This window comes from Choristoneura fumiferana, chromosome 29, assembly GCF_025370935.1.
Source record: "Choristoneura fumiferana chromosome 29, NRCan_CFum_1, whole genome shotgun sequence".
NCBI lineage: Eukaryota > Metazoa > Arthropoda > Insecta > Lepidoptera > Tortricidae > Choristoneura > Choristoneura fumiferana.
This window is the reverse complement of record NC_133500.1, coordinates 2,391,586-2,403,417: the sequence shown is the minus strand read 5'-3', so window position 1 is coordinate 2,403,417 and position 11,832 is coordinate 2,391,586. Positions and strand designations below refer to the sequence as shown.

General features: G+C 35.6%; 1 protein-coding gene and 1 pseudogene across 1 annotated transcript in view; one reads left to right on the top strand and one right to left on the bottom strand.

The window, feature by feature from the left end:
* Nucleotides 1-1,654, bottom strand: part of LOC141444029 (uncharacterized) — a 2,306-nt pseudogene extending 652 nt beyond the window's left edge.
* LOC141444366 (neutral alpha-glucosidase AB-like) overlaps nucleotides 1-11,832 on the top strand; it is a 56,171-nt gene that overhangs the window by 29,101 nt on the left and 15,238 nt on the right.

Below are 11,832 nucleotides of genomic sequence, written 5' to 3'. Positions count from 1 at the left end.
TATCGTAAATAAATTATAGGAATTCAGTGAATAAAATAAATTTCATATTGTTTTATAATGAGGTTGATAAATGATGTAATAATTGTTTATGGAAATCAAAATTACTATTACAAATCATCCTATAAGTGGTTTGACGTCATCCACTTTTTGTCCGACCCCTGTACATAATTATAATTTAGTTCAAAAATTTTAAAAAAATCAGCCTAATAGAGTTATACTCACTAAGTTTAGTCATGTCAGGTCCCTTTTCCTTCTTCTTCTCATCTTCGTGCCACCTCACATGCTTCACCAAAGAAAAACAGATACTTGAAGCTTTCCGAACACTTGGCGCATGCATACATCATCTCTCCGTTCTTATCAGGTTTGTTGGCTACATCGGAATACGATCTGATGTCCTCTTCACACTTATCTCCGTGTTTGATGACTCCTCCAGAAGGATTTCGAGGGTGGCCAACTATCTGCGGGTTCAGACGGGCATCTGAATGTTTTGCTCCTATCCTGGAAAACAAGTGTTATATTAGCATTTTATGCTGATTCCAATTAGCCAGCTAAACTATTGCGCAAGTCAGCAAAGTATACACTAAGGTGATTTTCCACCAGCGAGGCGAGAATTGAAATCGCAATGGCCCTTGTCCACTAAAAATTGGCGTGTAATAGCTATCGCGAGCCCGCGATTGACATTTAATAGTCACCGCGAGAGTAAAAAAGTGGGTACTCCATGAACACAAAAGAGCCGTTCAACCATCTATGTCACGCTAATGTATTGATAAGGACAAGTAGCAGGGTCACGCTTCAGGTTAACAGCGACTCTAGTAGAAATTGCTTTGTACTATCATGACAGCATTCTCAAGTATTAATAAAGAGGCTAGTACCATCTAATTCGAATTTCGTATGTACCATCCGTGTTTGTGGTATATTTATTTTTTGTACATACAGAGTGGAACAATGTGCGGTGGAAAACAAGCGAAAACCTTGAATTTATACTCTGTCTACAGTTTATTATTACAACAACAAAATATTTCAATTCAAGTCTCGTTCTCCTCATCAACGCTTACTATTTACACCGAAGATGCGCTAGAGAGGATTGAAAATTTGCCATACAAATTTCTTCTCTTCGCCTCATCTGTCTCACCTCGCCAGGAAAATCAACTTAACTGTACCCAAATTGTTTACCTCATTTCTATGCTAAAACACTTAAGACAAAGTAAATTCAAGGAAAGATAGACAGATTTCTACTTCGCATTAGACCAACTTTTGACAAGTCAAAATAGCCAGCAATTTCTGATAGTAAAATTGAGTTTCACTTCTATTGGGATCTCATCGAGTGGTTCCAGGACTTCAGGCACGATCATTCCGCCGCTGTCGCTGTCCTCCTCGACCACCTCTTCAGACTGTATAGATACCATGCTCCCATATTAGAGTCCTCCTCGTCATTCACTACACAATCATCGTAATCCACGGAATCAACAATACAAGTTTCTAGTATTTCCGTTGGACTGTCCCTCTCTTTAGAGGTCTGTACATCTTCCATACGGACCAGAGGCACATTCTTCAACTCCTCACCGCCTTCTGTAGCACTTGTTGCAGACATTTTATTATAAATGTGGAATCAATGTTGGTTGTAAACCCTTATCAAAACATTACGGTGTTTAGTGGTGATTATGTTCAGTTTTTTAACTTTATACTACGATGATAGGGTTTTCTGCGTTTTAAGCGATAGTTTTAAAGATAAATAACTAGATACTGAGCAGGGTCTATTAATTTATAAAAATCAAGCGAAGTTGACCTCAAACTCAAGACACCTCACTCACTCAACAACTCCATTTTGACAATTATCTTAAACGTTGCCAGTACAAAAATAAAAAGCACGAATATTTCGTAAGCGCATTGAAACGTAAGTGGTTATATCTCTTTGCGCATTGCACAAAGTAAATAAAATTCTCTCTCGATTTCAAAAGTAACTATTATAGGAAAATAAATAATTAAATTACCTATTAATTAAATTCCAAAAACGAAATACATATAATTTTGTTTTTAGGCGGCAAAGAAAACACCTAGTAAGTACCTAACCTACAGTGAAACCTTAGATGAATGATTGGTATCTAGAGTGAGACTTATAGAAATTACTTCGGGTATGTATTATAAGACCGACAAATCATAATACCTACAGTTGAAATGTCGACGCATAACACATCGAAATTCAGAATACCGAATGTACAAATACCGACAACCGATACACCGAAGGTCGAAATATCTATTTTTAAATGACCCAAAGTACAAAATCCCGAAAATGGTATGTATAATATACCGAAAAATCATATTACCTACAGTCGAAATATCGACACTTAACAAATCGAAATTCAGAATACCAAAGTAAAAAAACACCGAAAGTAAAAAAAGGTTTGATATGTGCGAGCGAGCGAAGTGAGCGAGCAAGACGGTTCGGGGCAAAAAGCGACTTGGATAGTAGGTTCAGAAGGCTAAGGCGTAGGAGCGAAGCGGAGCGTAGCTCCCGCCTTAGCCTTCGATGTTAGGTTTTTTTTTATAGCAGCCCGGATAATATTGCTTTCACAAACGATCTTTGCTGTTGAATCTTATCCAACCTACTTTCTTAGTGGCAGTTAAGTATCTTGCCTGCTATAAAAAAACCTAACATCGAAGGCTAAGGCGGAACTACGCTCCGCTCCGCTCCGCTTCGTTCCCGCCTTAGCCTCTCTGAACCTAACCTATCCGAGTCGCTTCTGCTCCAAATCGTCTTGCTCGCTCGCTTCGCTCGCTCGCACAAATCTTTCCTGCTATATTTGTTTCGTCTTTCGTATAGCGGCAGCTTCGGTATTTTGATTTTCGATATATTGATTGTCGATTATTTTACTTGTAGTGATTATGACTGTTCGGCATTATGAGTTTTCGACCTTTCGAGTGTAGGTATTTTGATCTTCGGGATTGTAGTCTTCGGGTTTTAGGCTGCCGGTCAAATGTACTTTCGGATTTCAAACTTTCGGTCATATATCCATTCGACGTTTTAATATTCGGGCCTTCCGTCCATAGGTCTTGTGAAATTCGGTCTTTCGTTTATCGGTATTATAATACATACCCATTACTTCCCATCTATCGCAAAGAGAAATCTTTTCTTCATATTAGGATTTTCTGCACCGTAAAATCATTTGTCTATACGTACAAATAAGTCGACATGTTTAAAGATATACCTACCTATATAGATTTATTGAACATTGCTAAACTCTCCTTTAGATTTACGAATTATGCATTTTTTTGTGATAAGAACTACCAGAACTTCCCTATGCTGTCTTTCCCAGGATATCAACTATCTCTACACCAAATTTGATCCATTAGTTACTTTCGCATTTATAATATTATTATTATAAGGATAAGAATTGCCACAATTTACCCTTTTAACCTTTAAATTTAACCTTTATCCATGATCGATGAGCGGTCGTGATTGGAACACGACACGACATCGACACGATCACACGATAAATAATATACTGCGTAGTGTAGTATCACTTTGCGTAAATATTAATCAAGTAAGTAACCTTTGACTTTGTTATACCTACCCAGGAGATAGTGGCAGTTTTTCACCTACAAGACTGGAAGTTAGAAAAAGGAAAATAACATGACAAATAAATCATATAAAAGTTTATTCTTTCAACAAGCATAATTACGAACCAATCAAAGTAAAAAGAAATTAAAACACGCAAAACGATTCATAATCCCTATGTATACAAAAAAAACATCATTTTTTTTCTTATTCAGAAACCGAAGCCCCATCATTATAATTCCACTCATGAACAGGAAAATACATCTGCATCAAAGTTTCATAGATATCCACATCGATAGGCAGGAATGTGCAGAAAATGATCCGCTCCATCTCTGGATTATTTTCAAGGAATTTTCTTGCTGTTTGCAAAGCAATGTGAGCTGCTAAACGTTGGGGAACCATAAATGCGGTAGAAATGCAAGGGAACGCGATCGATTTGATCCGATATTCCTGGTGGTATGATAAACATTTCTCGTAGCAGGATCTGAGAGCCGGTGCTGAACCATTTTGAGGGCCCACTGTGTGTATGACATCTATAAAAAAAATAAAGAAAAATTGAAATATTTTGCATGACGAAGATTTTGTTCGAATTATTTTCTGCAAGTTTGCTGATAGATTGTACAGTCACCTGCATTATCGTGCAAAATGTCTGATACGTCCTACCGGCCCTAGTAATAGAGTTGTATCAGATATTTATGCACGCTTGTTGTGTCAGATATTGGTGCTGGTGACTGTAGGTACAACAAGAGCATAAGGGTAAGGCCGCGAATTTTGACCAATGTGACATAGAAATAACATAAAAAAATACGTGACGTTACCATAAAACGTAACGCAAATTTTTATAAAGCCTAGATCAAACTGGTAAAAAATCCCATTAGATAACGTAGTATGAAAAAAAAATACATCTCATATAATAAAGTGAAGTTTTTATTTTTACTAGAACTTTCTGACGATACTGATCTTAAATCTGTCCTATATGAGATCTATAGAGCTAAACATGAGAATGTGGAAGTAGAAGTACCCTCTAGTGACGAACATCTTTCCAAAAGTGTATCTTTACATGCCTCTCTAACACTGACAATAAGGTGCACATTTATAAGCATAACGAATTTGGATGTGGTTTTTTTTTTATTCGACTGGATGGCAAACGATCAAATGAGTAAGAGATCACCACCGCCCATAAAAATCTGCAACACCAGGGGTATTGCAGACGCGTTGCCAACCTAGAGGCCTATGATGGGATACCTCGTGCCAGTAATTTCACCGGCTGTCTTACTCACCACGCCGAAACACAACAGTGCAAGCATTGCTGCTTCACGGCAGGATTAGCGAGGAAGATGGTGGTAGCAATCCGGGCGGACCTTGCACAAGGTCCTACCACCTAGTTGTGAGCATGCTTGTGACTTCGACTGTACAAGCTATTAAATACCTCAAAGAAATGGCCAAAACCCTAAATCACAGGTTTTACCAATTTAGGAAGTAGTATCTTAGTTAAGTGGACAATGTAAAAAGATGTTTTTGGAAATAAATTATTATGATTATTAAGTTTAGGTAACAAATGAACTAAGTAGGTAAGTGAATCTCCGTTTGTCTCTCACTTTAAATACGCTATGCATGTAGCAGGACGTGAACACAGAACTCGCCACAATTCTCTTTGCGATCCCTGCACCTACAGATTAAAATTTATTTAACTTCAAAATATCCATCTAACTAACTTACTGTGCGTGCAGTCATTGGAAACCTAATAATAAACTGGTGTAAGTTAGAATTTTCTGTGTGAACTTCCCTTTACCACATTTTTTCGTTACGTTATGTACAAAATACGTAGCATTTTGTAAAAATGTAACGTAATCGTAACGAAAGTGTAACGTATTTTTATACAAAAATCGTTTATCATGGTGAATAACGACATTTTGAAACATAATAACACATGCCACTTACATGGAAAAGATTACCCTATCGTATGAAAAAACAACCAGTTAAAAATAATCACTACTTATCCTTAAAATCGAACAAGCACTTTCGACGTTTTTTCGAAAAAAAACCTCCGCGTCACTTTTGATGGCTGTTTGTCAACAAACTGATGAGATTATTTATCTCATCGATGTTGCCCTATTAGAGTATTAGTTGCCAGTGTACAAAAACTAATTTCTACCGAAATTGGCGTTAAAGGTAGCTTAAAAAGCGTCACCTAAGTATTCGTAACGAAAACGTGGTTTTTTGGCACGTGAAAAGAAATAAATATAAAACATGAAAATTATTTGATTATCATGATTCCGCAATCGGTAGGACTATCGTTATATCATAAAATTTCGTTTAAACAAAATCATGATCATGAGAAGTTAAATAGCATGAAAAATAATAAGTATTAAGTACTCGTGGTCAAAAAAAATAGTCAATTTTCGTTACGTTTTTGACGGTAATATATTTTTATATTTTTTTTAAAAGGTTTAAATCAATTATCTCATTTGCGACCTTGAGAGTTTATATCGTGTCATATAATAAAAAAAAATTAAACCTCTAGGTGTTATCAGTTTTTTTATCAGCCTTCCAAATTTGAAACGTCCAAATTGGTCAAAATTCGCGGCCTTACCCATAAAACGAGTTATTTTACCAAGACATTCATATAGCCGAGCCGGTACGCGAGGTGGATAGCACGGATTAGATAGACACGTCGAGGGGAAAAATGGGTTAATGCTCGAGTTTGACACTGCTATTCAATTCACTTCGATTGCGAGGTAATGAAATAGCAACAGTGGGACAATGAGGGCTATCGCGTATGGAATTCGCCACTAGAGGCGCTAGTGTAGCGTGAGGTTCCGAAATGTCAAATCTCATAGTTTTTGGGCTGAGCTACGCGGGTTTTTATTATAATTAGAATAATTTTGTGAATATTTTGCAATATCTGAAATAATTATGGCAAATATGCGTTTTGGGCAATGAATGTCTGTGTTTTGAGACAGTTTTGTCTTTCGGAAACCTTTGTCCTCCTTTTTTCCTAACAAAACGGGACTATGCAACACTGTGGCATGCTCGATATTTTTATGATACGGTTTTAAGGTGTATCAAATATAATTTAATCTAAACTTTGTTTTCACGCCCGTAAAAACAGACTTTGAAAGCCATACTTAAAAACCTCACGCAACAGTGCGCCATCTAGTGAGACAAAAAACGATAGCCCTCATTGTTCACTTACTATGTACTTTTTATTTATCATGCATTACTATATAAAATTATATTGTTTTGTTGATATATTTTTAGTTTTACATAATTAAAAATTATCTAAAGAATTTAAAAACTATTTGTTTGTGGCTACTGTGGTACGAACATTTTACTTTATGCACTAGAGCATAAAAAGTCATTTTATGTCGATCCAGCATAAACACGAACTTTACGAGCATCAGAATTGAAAAATATTTTATAAGAAAATATTAGATTTTTAGGTAGACGTTTCATTATTGGGAAATATTGTCAAAAAAAAGTTTTTTTTTTTGATGGCTTGCTTGTAACATTAATAATTTAGATTGAAGGGTTGAAGTTAAGGAGTAGTAAGTAAGTAATCTCTGTGTAAACAAAAGTGTCCATCGAAAGGTGTAGACGGCGTTACATTAGCAAAAGACAAAGGAACGCATCGAAAATAACATCAGATAGACTAAGTTAGTCCTAAAAAATTCTAATTACCTAATTATGGAGTAACTACTCCATCAGTTAGACTTAGATTATCAGAAAATATTGGACGCGTTTTTTTCTTGACGTGAAGACTGTTAGAAAAGAAAGTTAACTATGGCAATACTGAGTTATAAAAAATTTGTCTAGATGGCGCCACCATCTGCTCTAAGTTGTCTACTTCGTTATTCTTGCTGTAAGACATTTTGTATTTCGGAAATTAAATACTTTGAACGAGAAATCTCAAGTTTTCATCTTAGAAACCTGCAAACCTCAATAGGTTATGGGACCAGGAAGCTCTGTAACTTAGAGAACAGTAGAAACAGCAAAGAAAAAGTTAATTTTGTTGTCAAGAAATTATCAAGAAGATAACCTCAAAAATGCAAGCCGCGCGGTCATTGAATATGGACAAATTTGATGGCAACAACTTTAAACAGTGGAAATTCCAAATCAAGTGCGCTTTAAAAGCGAATGGAATTGATATTTCTGTACCCAAACCAGAAACCAACTCAACAGAATGGCTTAAAAAAGACGGCACTGCAATGTTCATCATAACCTCTGCGATGGACCTCAAGCAAATTACACTCATAGAAAACTGTGAAACTGCTCAAGAAATAATGTTGAAACTCGAATCAGTGTATGAACAGAAGAGTGAATTGAATAAAATGCTGGTTCATGAAAGGTTTTATCAGTACAAGATGTCCTTAAGTGACAGTGTAGCACAACACATCTCTAAAGTGGAAAATTTAGCTCAGCAGTTGAAAGATAGTGGTGAAACTGTTAGTGAAATGGCCATCATAACAAAAATACTCGGTACACTGCCTGCCAAGTATAGATCGTTGCGTCAAGCATGGATGTCATTGGATCCTACAAAGCAAACTCTTACTAACTTAACTGCTCGTTTGTTAGATGAAGAAGCCAGTATTGCGGGTGAAGAAGAACAGGAAACCGCCCTGTTTGTTGCTAATACTAAGTCAAAGAAAAAGAATGAGGCAAGTAGCAGTGGTGCAAATCAAAACAAATCTGTCAAGCATCGGTTTGAATGTTATAACTGTGGGAGGCGCGGTCATTTCTCAAAAGAATGCCGTGCTCCAAGAAAAGCAACCAAGAAACCAACTAAAGAAGAAACAATGTTAGCTTTTAATGTGGAAACCAACTATAATGAAGTTGAAGAGAATACTTGGATATTGGACAGCGGTGCATCAGCACATATGACATTCAGAAAAGATTTTTTTGAAGAAATTGTTCAATGCAAACAAAAATCATTGTCACTGGGTAACAAGCAATCAGTAGAAGTGTGCGGCATTGGAAAAATTATGATAAAGAGATGGGTTAATGAACAGTGGAGCACAGTGTGCTAAATGGAGTGTTGTATGTTCCCAATTTACGAAGAAATTTGTTTTCTGAAGGAGTAATAGTACGAAAAGGATATACTATTATCAAGAAACACCCAAACGCTTTAATATGCAAAGAAGACAAGGTCGTAATGATTGCAAGCATTACAGAAAATAACTTATACAAGTTGAAAATAGAAACAGTGGTTCCAGATGTTTGTAATGTGGTTCAAAGTGATCAAAATGACATTAAAAGGTGGCATGAGAGATTGGACATATCAACCTTAAAGAAATAAAGAATATGAGTGCCAATAGTGTAGTTGAAGGCTTGAAAGTGGACAATAATCAAAATGACTTTGTTTGTGAAGCATGTGCATATGGAAAACAATGTCGTTTCTCATTTCAAAAATCAGTGCGAGGAGAATTACAGCCAGGTGACTTAGTATACAGCGATGTCTGCGGGCCTATGAGTCACGCATCAATTCAAGGTTTGAAATATTTTGTATTGTTCAAAGATGCTGCTACAAGTTATCGACATGTATATTTTATGAAGCACAAGAGTGATGTCCTGGAATTTTTTAAGAAATATAATGCTCTGGTCAGGAACAAATATGCCCATAATGTAAAGACACTTCATACAGATAACGGAAAAGAGTATGTAAATAAAGCTTTTAAGGAATATTTGGAGAAAGAAGGCATACTTCATGAGTGTACGGCTCCGTACACACCAGAACAAAATGGTCGCTCTGAGAGAGAGTTACGCACTATTGTAGAGAGTGCTCGCTCTATGCTATATGCAAGAGATGTTCCATTGAATTTGTGGCTGAAGCTGTGAACTGTGCAGTTTATATATTAAATAGAACCTCCTCGAGCCAGACTCCCAATAAGACACCTTTTGAGTTATGGAATGGAATGAAACCTCAAATGGGTCATGTAAAAATATTTGGTAGTACTGGATATGTTCATATTCCCGACCAGCTCAGAACTAAGTTTGATAAGAAAAGTGAGAAAATGATGCTTGTTGGTTATGATAATACCAACTATAGAATGTATAATTTAAATACAAAACAAGTAAAAGTGTCAAGAAATGTAATATTTGATGAAAATCTGGTTCCTGAGATAAGAAGAAATATAGCTCAAATATTTGTTTTAAATGAAGAAAATGATGATACCGTGAATAATAAATCTAACACTGGATCTGGTGTTGTCATCGAGGAAGATGTTGCACTAGAAGAAAGTTCATCAACTGAGAATGATTATAGCAATTGTGAAGATCCTTCCTATGAGCCATCCCAAGAATTAGATGAAGAGTTGGAAACAATATGTCATGTGAATTTGAGACCGCGAAGGAAGCAAAACCTTGAAGCAAATCTTGTTGAGCTGTCATTACCACAAACTTATGGAGAAGCAATGGGAAGCCCACACAAGAAGGAATGGTCCAAAGCCATACAAGAAGAGCTGACTGCACTAGAAGAAAACAAAACTTGGTCTCCAGTAAAAAAGGCAGGTCAGAGAACTCTTACTACTAAATGGGTGTTTGCTGTCAAGAAGGATGTCAATGGTCAAATTATGCGCTACAAGGCTCGTCTGTGTGCTCGTGGTTTTAATCAAATAAAAGGGGTTGATTATCAAGAGATATTTTCTCCAACCACGAGGTATGATTCAATAAGAATTATTCTTTCAATTGCAGCTAAGTATAATTTAGAAATTCAACAGTTTGATGTGAAAACAGCATTTCTAAATGGTTATCTTGAAGAAGACATTTATATAGAAATACCAGAAGGTGTAAAATTTGATAGTAACTATGTTTTAAAATTGAATAAAGCTTTGTATGGATTGAAGCAGGCTTCTAGGTGTTGGAATAGAAGATTTACTGATTTTTTAAAGAAATATGGTTTTGTACAATCACAGGCTGATAACTGTATATATATAGGTTTCTTTAAGAAAGTTAGAGTGTTCTTAATAATTTATGTTGATGACGCTTTAATAGTGTCAGAGTCTAAACAAATTATTAAAGAAATTATTAATTATTTAAAACAAGAATTTAAAATTAAAGAGCTAAATTTGACATATTTTGTGGGCATGGAAATAGAGAGATTGAACAATTGTATTTGTATATCCCAAAGAGATTACATTAGGCAAATAATAGAAAAGTTTTCCATGTCAAATGCAAACCCAGTAAGTACTCCAGCAGACATGAATGTTAATTTTACTAAAAGTGAAGATGAAAGCATTTCGAGCTTTCCATATAGAGAAGCTATAGGATCATTACTATTTTTGTGTTCAGTTTCGAGACCAGATATAGCATTTGCTGTTAATGTTTTAAGCAGATATGTAAATAACTATAGTCAACAGCATGTAAACGGGGTTAAACGTATAATAAGATACCTAATTGAATCTAAAGATTATTGTATAAAATATGGAGAAAGCAGTGATCTCATTGGATATTCTGATTCAGATTTTGCAGGTGATATAGATAGTCGTAGGTCTACTACCGGTTACATTTTTCAAATGAATGGAGGACCAATCACATGGTGCAGCCAAAAGCAAAAGACCATTGCTCTCTCCACTACTGAAGCAGAATTTATTGCTGCTTGTGAGTCTGCAAAAGAAATATTGTGGTTACAACAATTATTGTCTGAGTTAGGTGAGAATTATAATTGTGTAACACTATGTGTTGATAATCAGAGTGCCATTAAATTAATTAACAACCCTGCTTATCACAAGAGAACAAAGCACATAGATGTTAAGTATAATTTTGTGAGGGAAAAGGTAGAGTCAGGTTTGATAAAGATTGAATATGTACCAAGTAAAAATCAACTGGCAGACATTTTAACTAAAGCCTTATCCACTCAATGTTGCATATCTAAGAAGTCATCTTATGTATAGCAAGTAATTTTATTTTTGTTATTAAAGACACTGAATCAAAAGTGTCAATTTAATTGTTACTGTTAAGTGAGTTAACTTTTAGTGGGAGTGTTAGAAAAGAAAAGTTAACTATGGCAATACTGAATTATTAAAAAAAAATTGTCTAGATGGCGCCACCATCTGCTCTAAGTTGTCTACTTCGTTATTCTGCTGTAAGACATTTTGTATTTCGGAAATTAAATACTTTGAACGAGAAATCTCAAGTTTTCATCTTAGAAACCTGCAAACCTCAATAAGTACAGTTGTTAAAAAACACGTTTAGACTGTCCCGCTAATGCCTCCTGAGCGTACCATCCATACTAATAATATTATAAATGCGAAAGTATGTGGGTTTTTATGTTTGTCCGG